The sequence below is a fragment of the Cyprinus carpio genome, chromosome A1, assembly GCF_018340385.1.
Source record: "Cyprinus carpio isolate SPL01 chromosome A1, ASM1834038v1, whole genome shotgun sequence".
Taxonomy (NCBI): domain Eukaryota; kingdom Metazoa; phylum Chordata; class Actinopteri; order Cypriniformes; family Cyprinidae; genus Cyprinus; species Cyprinus carpio.
The window spans coordinates 28,363,287-28,372,734 of NC_056572.1; the positions used below are offsets into that span (position 1 = coordinate 28,363,287).

The 9,448-nt window shown below is 33.3% G+C and overlaps 1 pseudogene; it reads left to right on the forward strand.

The window, feature by feature from the left end:
• Positions 1 to 974: 974 nt before the first annotated feature.
• Positions 975 to 1,891, forward strand: LOC122137900 (annotated as a pseudogene).
• The last annotated feature ends 7,557 nt before the right edge of the window (positions 1,892 to 9,448 follow it).

Here is a 9,448-nt window from a genome sequence, read left to right on the forward strand (position 1 = left end):
TACATCGGTATCTTTCTGGAAAAGGTGCGTTTTCTCTCTCGGGCTATGTGGCTGGAATCCTGTGGATGCCAAAGCGCGTCCTACCTACGTTCCACAAAATCGATACAGGAAAGCAGCGACGTGAACGCCTGACAGGACTCTCTCTTGCTTTACAGGAACAGTTTTGTGGCTGAATGGGGGTCGGATGCCCCTGGTCACCGTACAAAAACCAGACTGGCTGCTGTCACGTGCGAACTGCTGCCGTGAAGTGGGTCGGATGCATATGACCGTCCCACATTACTTTCATTTGCTTTTGTTAACTGTACTATTCTCTTCTCTTTCCTGTTTCCGTCTTATCGTTGGCGCTGGGCGAGCTCTATGATGAAGAAAGCGGCAAGGCCCAACCCCTGTTTAGGTTGGGTAATAATACAGCATCATCGCCTGCGCTGAGTGTAAACGGGCACTATTGCTGCACCTGTATGGCCTCATAAATAATAATTGCTTCGGAAATAATATCATACGAGGACATTTGACATATTCATGTGATTTAAAAATACAGAGTAAAGAACTAAGATATTATGGCCCAATACTAAATACTTGACCTATCAGAGACAAACCTATGGGCCAAGGCCACGCCCCATTGTAATTCGTAGGGATTGTCTAAATCTATTTAGCTATATTCTTTTTCAATGGTCTGAATTAGAACGTCTTCGACGCTCTCTTGCGTTTACGGAGTGGAAAGACAACAGTGCATGCCTGACAGGTTCAAGTATCTAAGTAAATCATTTCACATCCAAAATGTCGTTAAACACACCTTTTATTCCTAGGAATTTAAATAAATATATTTCATTACATGGTGTTAGTTACTGTCTACATCAAAATAACCCCTCACACCCTTAAATAATTTAGAAACAGAAAGAAGGTAGAAATATTTCCATCCAAAGTCATTAGATACCAGGTACATTACAGCCACATGAAACATCCAGGAACAGAGGATGATTTAGAAAGCTAAACAATTCTGAGTTGTATCTGTTGCTTTAAAAGAAATATAGTTGTTCAATTACTGAAAATGACACTAGTTAATGTGTTCGAGACAATTTGGGAGACCTTCCAGACAAAAGACTCAGTTTTGCAGCCTGTGTGACTTATGTGCGACCCTCAACCACTCTGAAACTCTTCGGTCTCCTCTCTTTCCTGTGATTCTGACCGTAGCGTTCGTATTTTGTGCTTTGGCATACCCTACCTAGTCTGCGACATCATGGGAAAGAAGGGCCAGCTGTTAACCGGTACAAGATTCAGCCCGACAAAATGCACACTACTGCAATGCTCCTCCACTGCAGTGGGAGTAACTCTTTATAATCACGTGCTTTCTGGTTTTCCTGCAGCAGTAAGCGCAGTGGATGTGGAGAACCTTCTACTCCCCTGCCTGAACAGCACCTACATTGCTTTGAACTTGCAGGTGCGTGGGTGACTGGAAACCTTCTTTCTTTTTGACTTTCAGTATTTTATCTGCCCTTTTTGCATCATAAGATCCGCTGGCTGTATGTGACTTTCCATGCTATCCACCATAATTACTCCGCCCCATTTGCTCTGGCCCACTCAGTGCCTTGGTGGATGGGAGTTGGTCACGGTGGGCTTCTGGACCACGCTTAACCCCATTCTGCTGAGGTGTCATCTGCTCACCACCTGGATGTTCATGGTGGTCCACGTCTATGTATCGGTGGAAGACCAACTGCGGATATGATTTCCCTTGGCCTGCATGTCTCGTCTGATCCCATTTGGTGTTTATGGAGGTCCGAGCAAGCATGATGTGCACCACCAGAAACCTAATACTAACTTTGCACCCCATTTTAGTCACTGGGATAAACTCTTCGGCACTCATGCTGAGTTTAGTTTTGCTAAAACTCAGTGATGAACCTATGCCTGCATGTGTATCTTAATTTGCATGTTTGGTTGCTTCAGACAGAGCTTAAACAATGCTGAACTTATAACTTCAGTTTTCACTTTGACTTTATTTGTATAAGAACAGTATTAAATGCATAATTTCAGTGCAAAAAAAGAAAGAACAGAAAAGAAAATTATGCATTGTGATAATAGTACAGGCTAATTTGCATATCATAAGCACAGGTATAATTAGTAAATTACTAAAAAACAAGAATAAATATCTTTTTTTAAATTATTTATTATTATTTATCTAGCCCTTCACCATTACGAAAGAATTTTATATCTTGTGTTTATTTTATTTTATTTAAGTTGAGAACCCACCGAGAAAACGCTTCTGGTAACATCATGTCTATTTATTTATTTATTTATTTAGATAACAACTTTAGCTTTATTATATTAGCATTTAAAAACTATACATTTATGCAGCTTTAAAATGCAAAAGAAAAAAATACTTTTTAAAAAAACATCAGTGTAGTCTATTATCCATCATTTTTAAAGCTTGATTATATAGTGACCTATTATGATAAATGTAATAGGTATAAATCACTGTAAAAAAAAAAAAAAGAAGATTTTTCAAAGTTTATTGGAGCATGTTCTACAAGGAAATATTATTTCAGCTTAAAAATGTGATTTCTGCTTAAAAAAAATCATGTTTAATTTAGTGGTGTTACTTGCCATATCTTTGTAATTTATTGTTGGAATGTACTAGACATTTTTTAATGAAAAATAGTTTTCAAAGGAAATCCTACGCTTTTTTTTTTTTCTTGTGATTGTGGATTTAATTGTTTGGGTTCAAACCATGGCACAATATGAAGTGTGAGACAAAAATCATTGCTATACAATAAGTGTAAGTACTATATACTATATATATATATATATATATATATATATTTATATATATATATATAGATATATATATATTATATATATATAGTACTTCAACTTGTTATGTATGCAATGATTTTCTATATTCTATATTCTATATTTTCTATATATATATAATTTTTTTTTCTTAAGCTATAAACAGGTGTGGAAAGGAAAAATATGTAAATTAAGATATTTCTAATTATTTTAGAAATCTATTATGTTCCTCCTACATGCTAGAAAGATCTCAAACCAAGCATGGCAAGCTCAAAAGCAAATTTTCAGAAGAGGAATTTTTTTTTTTTTTTAAGAAAGCAGATTTGCCATATGCGTTGTGAACTAAAAATAGAATGCACTACAGTTGCCTCTTATTTCAAATCCAGATTTATCTCTGTGCTGCTAATATTCTCCCAGATAGCACACATGTGCGTCTGCAAGGTGTCTGTTAAAGATGCTTCATCTGGGGAAAGCATCTGTGTACAAAACATCAGTTTTACATACATTCTAAATCATAAACATCTTGAAGACATCTTCTAAACATCTATCTGATAGGAAACTTCCTGTAGACGTATTGCAGATGAGCAAACACTCTAAAAACAATACATCTCGCAGATGTAAGATAGACCGTCCTCCTCTGTGATGTACATGCTCTATCAGGGCTCTGTGTAATCTTTTCAAGACTACATTTTTATATTTAAACATTTGTTGTTTATTTCATGGAATAGCTGACTCTAAAAACCTTCCTGCACTCTTTAATAAGCTTCAGCCATGTGTTGGGTGTATGCAATGCATGTAGGTTTACCATCGATCTAATCGATTGTGATTATGCAATACAATTATGTAACAGCAGGTGTCAGTAAAGAGATTACTTAGTTAAATCCCTTTGTGTAACTATATCTTGCATGTGAACATGTATTTCTATATTTAATAAGTTGATGTTTTTAACAGTAAGAAAAGATGTCGTTCTTTGTAGTTACAAAAGATACAAATTAAAGAATAGCTAGTATTTTATGAAGAAATGTAAATGGTGCGTGCCGGTGCAAAACTTGTCATGCTTAATGCTTTGCTAAAGCCAGCGCTACTAATAAAAGTCTATTAATAATATAACGAACGTCATAAAATGTCTGTTCTGTCACACGTCGTCAGCTGGCCGCTGTGTGGCGCTGTTCCCGGATCAGACTCCAACACAGCAGTGATATGGCAGCCGGGAAACACACAGCCATCTTATAATCCGCAGCCATTATTGTTAAATTTGCAGTTTAACAGCCATTCTGTTATAATTATTAATTTGCAGTTTAATTTTTTTTTTTTTTTTTCTTTTTTTTTTTTTTTTTTTTTTTTTTTTAAACGGCTTTGTTCCGTCTTTTAATGATGGGTCAGTGTGGGATAACGTCGTCTAAGACCGTTTTGGTGTTCCTGAACCTGATATTTTGGGTAAGTTGTGGATGTTTGGGGCTGTATTTGGGAGTGCGTCAGTGTTGTCAGATGGACACAAGAGAGTCAGGTGTCGAGCAGCTGCATTATTACACACATACACTCCTTTATATCACTAATACGCTTATAAAACCTGTTAAATACATGCATGTTTTGCTATATTTGATATGCCTTTGTGTTTAATTGCATTATTTTAAAAAACTGCTCGTTGCTGTGTATTGCATTGTTTGTTTACATATTCCTCACGGTCTTCGATCACTTTAATGCCTAAAAAAAAAAACACTGATAATATAAGATTAGTGTTGTTTATATGTTTTGTATACTTTAATGTGCTTGAATTGGCAAGTCAGCTTCATTGTTTCCTTTATCCCCAGAGCAGGTTTAGTTGTGTTGTTTGACGTGTTAAACCTCGTCAGGCAGTTCCTTTAGGAAACTCTGTCATCATTCGGATGCAGTCCTGAAGGATTTGGCCATTAAAGGCTAATAGCACTTTCCTCAAAGGATTCCATCATCACACAACAAACGAGGACTTTTGAGAGAGAGAGAGAAAAAAACTGTTCACAATGATTTTGCATTAGGATCAAATGTGAAACATTTGTAGAAACTTTGTAATTTTGCAACACATGAAAAAAATCAACTGTGATTTTCTTTAACTTTCTTGTAATACAATACGTTTCGAGTTTATAATAGAAGTTGTAACAGTTATAATAATAATAAAGGTTTGGTATAAACTGCACAATATCCGGTCAAATAAGAATAACAAAAAAATTAGTGATGCGTTGATAATAAAATCCTTGCTAAATTAAATTAAAAACATAATTGTTTTAAATGTTATCGGTGTTATTATAAGATTAAAACTTCTAAGATTAAAAAATCAATACATATAGAAGTCAATATCGTTTTAAATCAATGTCAGTTCATTGTTGAGATATTTATGTGAATTTAGACATCACAAACGTTATAATGTACAGTATTAAACTAAATATTCAATACACATAATTTAAATGCACTTTTAGGATCTACAAAAGAAAAAAAAAAAAACTCTGTTTGAGTAAGATTTAAATTAAATAAAAAATCATAAAAAAATGCCAGTAAACTTGTGCATGTGGTGTATATTATATATATCTATCTATATATATAAATATAATATATATATATAATATAAATTATAAATTAATATATATATATATACACACACGTAAGTCAAAAGTTTGGGAAACATTACTATTTTAATGTTTTTGAAAGAGGTCTCTTCTGCTGTCATCAAGCCTGCATTTATTTGATCAAAAATACAGAAAAAAAACAGTGATATTGTGAAATATTTATTACAACTTAAAATGATAGTTTTCTATTTGAATATACTTTACAAAAAAAATAATATTCCTGTGATGCAAAGCTGAATTTTTCAGCATCATTACTCCAGCCTTCAAGTGTCACATGTAACAACCCGTCTATCACATGATCATTTAGAAATCATTCTAATATTCCTGATTTAGTTATGAGTGTTTGGAACAGTTCTGCTGTCTAATATATTTGATGAATAAAATGTAAAACAAAAACTGCATTTATTCAAAATAAAAAAAAATCTAATAATATAATTCTAATAAGATATTTTTCTTTACTATCACTTTTTATCAATTTAACAATCCTTGCTGAATAAAAGATATTGATTTAATGTAAAAAAAAAAAGAAAAAAAATTACTGACCCCAAATTACTGACCAGTAGTGTATATGTTATTATTACAAAATATTTATATTTAAAAAACATAGCTTCTTTTTTTTTTCTTTTTTTTTTTTTTATATACGTTTATTTCATCAAAGTATCCTAAAAAAGTATCACATGTTCTGAAAAATATTAAGCAGCAGAACTGTTTTCCAACTTTGATAATGAATCATCATATTTATAATGATTTCTAAAAGGATCATGTGGATATGATCCTAAAAAATTCAGCTTTGCATCACAGAAATAAAATGATAAGTAAAAGTATAATATAATGTAAAAACAATTATTTTAATTGTCTATAATGATATCACAATATTACATTTTTTTTTCTGTGGTTTTGATCAAATAAATGCAGGCTTTGATGAGCAGAAGAAACTTCTTTCAAAAACATTAAAAATAGTAATGTTTCCAAACTTTTGACCTGTACTGTATATGTATATATGTAATATGAGAAATTTGTCTTTTCTCGTTGTTTGCATCTTTTGTTTCAAATTTTGCTAGAAATTCCAAGTGGAAGTTTTGGGGATTTCAGAGTGATTTATAATTTTTTTAAAAAAAACACATAGTTTGTGATATTGTGCTCATTGGGTTCGACTGAACTGGGGCAATTAAGGCAAAGATTCAAGACCTAAAGTGAAGCTGTTCGGATCTGTAGAGGGACACCTTCCTTGTCTTTGTTTGTGTGATTAATCTCTTTAATCTGGGACTGAATGAAGTTTAAAGTCTCCACCTGACAGATAGAGGTAATAATATGACACTGTCCTGTTCTTTTTTTAGGGATCAGGCTGCTTTATTAAATCTGTTCATATCACAAGAGCCTGAGAGCTGTGCTACACTGATTCATAGGGGGCTTTATGGTGCAATTGTAAATGGAGAAGACTAAAAGGAGGTCCATTTGTGCATTTATTTATTTATCCTGCCTTGTTTCCTTATAGGATGATAATTATGCACATTTCTGTGTGTTGACCTTTAATTTTTGCTAAAATTTTTCATCATCACATATCAAAACTTACATACTTAAATTCAGAAAATCAAAGTCACATTAAGTTGTGTTTGATTCCAAATTCTTGACGGCAGACGGAAGGATGACGGCATTCAACTCATCATGATGAGACTGACATAACTCATAACTGAATTCACATCTTATCCACTTTCATGTAAACTAACTCTCCTTTGGTTATCGTCCATTTAGGCCCCCGCTGCTGGTATTCTGTGCTATGTTGGAGCCTACGTGTTCATCACGTATGATGACTATGACCATTTCTTTGAGGATGTGTACACTCTGATCCCAGCCGTTGTCATTCTCGCAGGACGGAGCGCTGTTTGTCATTATTGGGACTCGCGAAGGGACACTCATTGGATGCTGTGCCACTATTCGAGAGAGCCGCTGTGGTCTTGCCACGGTTAGTGAACTGTTAAGTTTCCAGCACTGCCTAATAGTGTTTCCCTTAAATTAATGCTTTTACACAAAAAATGCATTAAATAAATTAAAAAAAAGACACAAAAGACTTTAATAATGTTACAATTTAAATGGAAGAAAGTATCATGGTTTGCACAAGAATATTAAGCAGCACAACTATTTTCAGGATTGATAATAAACAACAATTGAAACCAAATTTTCTTGTATCTCTCTTTTACAGTTTGTCGTCATTCTTATGCGGTATTTGTGACTGAGGGTGTTGTGGGTGGTTCTCACGGCTATGTATTACAGAGCTAAGGTGAGCGGCCTGCATTGAAATGAAGTCAGTATTTATAGAGATAGGAGCAGTGCCTGCAACTCTTTTGTTTTTATATGAAAGCTCTTCACACTTTCTGAGCTCTTTCAGTTGTGTGCAAAGGTGAACAAGACAATGTAATACCTGCCTTTGTATTGTATTGTGGATGCTGTATAGCAATGCTGTCTCATCCTATATAAAGAATGGATTTAGTGAAAGGTGGATGTCAGGGACAGAAATTAATGGGGGCCAAAATTAATAAAATTGATCAAAATATTGACCAAAAGTGTCCCCCTGTTGAGTTCTATTAATAAAAAAATCAAAAATTATTACAAAAAAAAAAAATATCATCAAAAAAAAAAAATATCACATCAATTTTATTATTAAAAGTTAATATTAAGTGAATTACATTTTATTACCCCTTAACTGTCACCCCCCATTTTTAAAATAGGCATTAAAAGTGTCACATATCCAAACTTAAATTGTTGTATTTTATGAACACTTTGGAATATAGATGTAAGGTTGGTCTCTTTTTAAGTTTTTGAAAATTTGCAGATTTTGGCAAAAGTGGATATTTTTTTTCCAAAAATTGAAGTATCAAAAAGTTATAGAAGTTTAAATGTACTGTAAATAAAATACGCTATATTAATTTACATTTTATTTTATTTATTATAAATATTTTACATAACAGGTTTTACTCTAAAATTGGTAAAAAAAATAAAAGCCTTGTGTCTAAATAAGTTATGTTCCAAATTTTGAAGTTGATATGAAAAAAATTGAGGTTCCTGTGAGATTTTATTTAGTGCGTCATACCACAAACAGCCCACTGGGAGCCATCAAAAGTTCCTTTAGAATTTTGTTTAATGAAGTTTTCCTAGATTTCTCTGTCAATTTTACTTCAATACTCAAATAAACCACCATATATGGAATCCTGAGACTCAGACCTTTCCAATGATATGTTTGTTGGCAATGATTATAAAAGTTTTGATTCTAAAAGACCGTAATGCTTTTGTAATATGACACTTGACACTGCCCACTAAGGGGGAGAGACCGCGCCATAAGATTTTAAAGTACCATTTTCCATGGTAACGCAATATCTGATTTCAAAAAGGTTTTCACACGATGAATTTGGGCTTCTAAGCTTTCAAAAGATATGATATATAATTTATGATGATTGCTAAAAAGATTTTATAGAGAAAACGGACAACAAAAAAAAAGAGCGCCCAAGCGTCCCACAGGTGGGACGGTGACAGTTAAGGGGTTAAAGTGAATTACATTTTATTAGACACAGCATTGTCTGTTTTTGCTCTGTTTCATGAACGAAAATAGTTACAAAGTAAGCTACAGCAGAACCGTTGCAACAAACGGTGTTTTGTTCCACATGTGAATGAATCCACATTTTAAAGAAATCAATTGAGGGAACAATTCAATGACTCATTTATAAAGTGCAAAACCCTTGCTTCCTTCCTGAATTAACTGAGCTGTTTGAATGAATGACTCACTCATTATCACAGTGATTTTTCCACTGTGATTTTAGTTTCATTTTTAAATTATCATTTCATTTTCATTTGTAATTGAATTTCATGATAATCTTTAATTTCAGATTCTTATATTTTATGCATGCATTTGATAAGGTTTGAAACAATTGCCCTTATAAAGGAAAAAATGCTTCTTGATATCAATTTAAGGGGGCAGGTACTGACCTTTAATGGACGGTTAATTTGTGTCACTGGTAAATGTGTTTCTAGGTAGAAGACGAGGTCAATCATTCCATCCAGAAAAGTGTATG